This window comes from Hevea brasiliensis, chromosome 11 (genome assembly GCF_030052815.1).
Source record: "Hevea brasiliensis isolate MT/VB/25A 57/8 chromosome 11, ASM3005281v1, whole genome shotgun sequence".
NCBI lineage: Eukaryota > Viridiplantae > Streptophyta > Magnoliopsida > Malpighiales > Euphorbiaceae > Hevea > Hevea brasiliensis.
The window spans coordinates 43890684-43894908 of record NC_079503.1 but is presented as its reverse complement, the minus strand read 5'-3'; positions in this window follow the sequence as shown (position 1 = coordinate 43894908).

The window sequence follows — 4225 nt, the reverse complement described above, 5'->3', positions numbered from 1 at the left end:
TCATAGGTTAATTACATGAGTTTATTTTGTACAAGATGTACAAATAATTTACAATGTGCTAGGAATGAACAATATACATAACATGTATAAAATGAGCCCTATCTACATGCATTGCTGAGGAGGTGACAATCTTGAACTCTTCTGACACTTCTGCAGATCTGGTCTCCAAAAATCTTAGTCGACAATCTACTGGTTTTACCTTCAGTACCTGCGCGAGGAAGCAATTCCATCGCGCTAAGCATTTCTGCTTAGTGGTGCAATAATATAACCAGAAATAATATATACAAGTAAAGAAAGAAATAAATGATAATTCAGATACTCAAGAATCAATTTAATTTGGTATGGTATTTCTAGTATCAACGATCTTATTTACTAGTTTGTTCCTCTTTGGAAGTGCTTAGTTTATAACTTTTCAGTAATACTAGCAGGTGTATAATTTATTCTATCTGTATTGTATTTCAAGTGCATGCAGTTACGTAATTTATATTTTTGTTATGTTTCTTTTGCTAATCTCTTTTGCTTATTCATTCAATACTTAATTTAATTGTACTGGATTTTCATTATACTTAACTTAACTTAGCTGCCTGAATTGAATAATAATTTAATTGACTGCCCAAGTAACCTATACTAGACGACTGGATTGGATAATGGGTCGTTGGCATTGGACACCGCGGTGCATCGGGCCGTCATACCATGGGACGCAGAACGTCAACCATGTATGCAGTCAGTATGGCTAAAAAGCCATGATATCACATAATCGGGCATAAAAGCCATGCATACGGGCATAAAAGCCATGAATGCGGGCATAAAGCCATGAATACAGGCATAAAGCCTTTCGCAGTACTGCTAAAACAATACCCTATTGGCATGCCAAACTATCCAAACCAATCTTGTTAGGTATACTAGGGCATTTGATAATTTAAAATTCTTTAATATATTGTGCTTTATGACTTCATTATTTCATGATAAATTTCAATCATAATTCATACATTCATTTGATCATTTATATGATCACAATTCACATCAATTATCCTTTTATACCATTGTACTCAAAATACTTCTCCTCTTTACAATAATGAGAACTAATGTCTCATTCATACATTAATACGGTTTATTTGTCCATTCATTATGTTATTCATATTGATCCCAATTCTAAACAATGGTTCACATGTACCATTGTATTCAAAACATTTTTCCTTTCTCATTTATACATTCAAGAGTCTACTTATGTAATTACAAATTTTATATTTCAAGTTGAGTTACTAATATGTTATGAATTCCATTTGTGATGGGCATATATGCCCTAACTATCTATTCACATCAATTAGGTGACTTATTTTTCATGTTTCAAGTAATCCATGAATATTTCATGGATTTCAAATTTATGGCCTAAATTTCTTTTTAACAATTTTGACTAGGATTCATAGTCCATATTTGTCATACAATTCTAAGCATTTAAGCTTAGAATTGGTTCTAGGTCTTCATCTTAATTCACTAATCATTTTGATTACTATTCACCATACTAGTCAACCAAAATGTTGACCTTTTTATACTTAATAGATATATTAATTCTAATTACACCAAGATCCCACATTTTGAGTTTTACATTTACTAGTATTAATTGCCAATTGCAATTTAAAGTCCCCTAGATGCATTTCTAATTTCAAATTTTGAATTTCAAGTTTTGGTGTCACTATTCACCTCATTGGTCAACAAAAATGTTGACTTTTGCATACAAAATAGGTACATTGGTTTTAACACTCCCGATGTACCACATTTTGCATTTAAAACTTGTTGGTTTTGGTTACTTTCTCAAAGCTTAGGTCATTTTGGCAAAATTGCCAATTTTGGGTTTTAGTGTCACTATTCACCTCATTGGACAACAAAAATGTTGACTTTTGGATAGAAAATAGGTGTATTGGTCTTAACACCTCAAACATACCACATTTTGTATTTCAAACTTGTTGGTATTGGTTGCTAATACCATTTTTAAGCTTGAGCAAAATTTTCGGTTTTCATGCTTCATCTTTACTGTTCTATTTGTTATTTTTATAGTGGGAATTTGAGGAAATGGTAAACATGAAAGTTGTTCCTTATTCTGTCTAGTTAAATTTCCTATTTTGAATCACTCCATTTGGAGTTTTGTAGCTCAAGTTATGGCCAAAATAAGTTTACTGTTCACGTGCACTGTTCATGCTGCACTTTTGGGTTTTGGCAGATTTTGGTCCAACTTTGGTCAGTAATTTGATCAAGTTAAGTTCATAATTTGGCCTAACTTTATTCTTATGAAATGTTCTACTATACCTTAGGTTTCCATCGGTTCAAGAATCGCCTAAATCCGAGTTTTCTAGAGAGAGTTATAGTCCTCCAAACATTGCTGCTCAAACGAAAATCTGCAGAGTTGCAGGTTTGAACAGTAATTGTGACTGCCATTTGGGTTAGGTTCTGGTCATAATTTGGGGTAGGTTTCTTCATTAAAGTTGTTTGTCTATTCTTAACTTGTTGCTGTAAAAATTTCAGGTCAATTGACCAAATCTACAGTGAGTTATGGCCAAATGAGCGATTCTTGTTCATTTGGTCATTTGCAGTCTTTGTTGCAGGGGATCCGGATTGGGGCCAAGTTTTGGTCCTCTTGCTTTGGTCTTTTGGGCATGGTTTCTTCAGAAAAAATGTGTCATTATAAGCCTAGTTTCATGTCCAATTGGCCAAACATTAATTGGACCTACACAGCCAAAGTTATGGCTGTGCAAGTGGACTGAATTTTCAGTCCCTCTGCTGCACTAACAAGGCAGCCTACACATTCACTTGGCTATATTATTTTTCAGTCCAATTCATGGTCAACATACCTAAAATGGTCACTAATTGACCCTTATAATGTTCTTTCACAATTCCATAAGCTAAATCCAAGTTTCACTTCTCAAAACCCTAATGTCCAATTTAAATTATCCATAAACCTCAATTAGCACACTAATTCAACATCCATGCATATTCATACCTTAAACATCATTTCTATCCATTCTAAATTCATTAAAACAATCAACCTCATCCTTCCTTAGGGCTGCCAAAAATTAAAGATGCCCTAACACATATAACTTACTTCAAACTCTTACAATTTCTTAACTTAAAATGATGCTTTAACAAGGATTAAAGGAGTGAGAGTGAAAGGATAGCACTAACCTCACTTTAACCTCTTGTAGGGCAGATTTCTTCAAGCTAAAACTTCACTTTCCTTCTTCTTCTTGGCTGCCAAAGGCTTCCCCAAGTGATATGGTCAAGGTTTAATGAAAGGGGTTAGGGTTTAGTAGTGGAAACAAGAGAGAAATGAAGCTTAAAGGAGCTTTAATGGTGGGACCTCTTCTCTCTCTCTCTCAACGTTTTTTAGGCTGCCCAAGGTTGAAGATGCAGATTGGTTTTTCATATTTTTGGTCTCTTTTATCTCTTTTAATAAGTTTAACAAATTGTGATTGGTGGAGGAAATTTAAATGACATCATATGATGTCATAATTAGCATTTTCTTTCATTTTCTTTTCTTTTCTTTTCTACTAGCTTCAAATTAATTTTTCATCAACATTAATTCATATTTTATGTCATAATAATTATTTACTCAACTGGGCAAGTCGGCCAAAAATTACCTCGGAAGGCGAAATGACCAAAATGCCCTCCGTTTGGCTTAACGGGTCTAAATCGTCTGTACCGATTGAAAAATTTTTCTAGGTATTTTCTTGGCATTCTAATACCATAGAAACCTCAATGACCCTTCTCTGGAGTCCCAAAAATTATTTTATAATTTTTCCCCCGGGTCTAGGGCTCCTCGTTGCGAGAACCGCAACTTCCCTCCGGTTACCCCTCGCTTGGGCACCGGCTCATTTGACTTAGTTGTATTTTTATTTCTAAAATTTTTACTAAATTTTTCTTATTAATATTTGAGTTAATTATGGTTCCTCGCTTTAGTTTAAATATTTTTCCGGACGTTCTAGCTGTCCGGACCGACACCGGTCACCAAAATAGTAGACTGTACGGAGTTGCTATCGGGAGGATGTTACATACATTCCTGTCAGACTTAATTGACATGCCCTTCCGAGATTATAATATCATCTTGGGCATGGATTGGTTAGCCATGATTGACTGTAGACTAAAGACAGTCACTTTTGGTCTTCCCAAGTATGCAGACATAGTGATACATGGGGAGAGGCAGTTATTGCCATCCAACATAATTTCAGCTGCA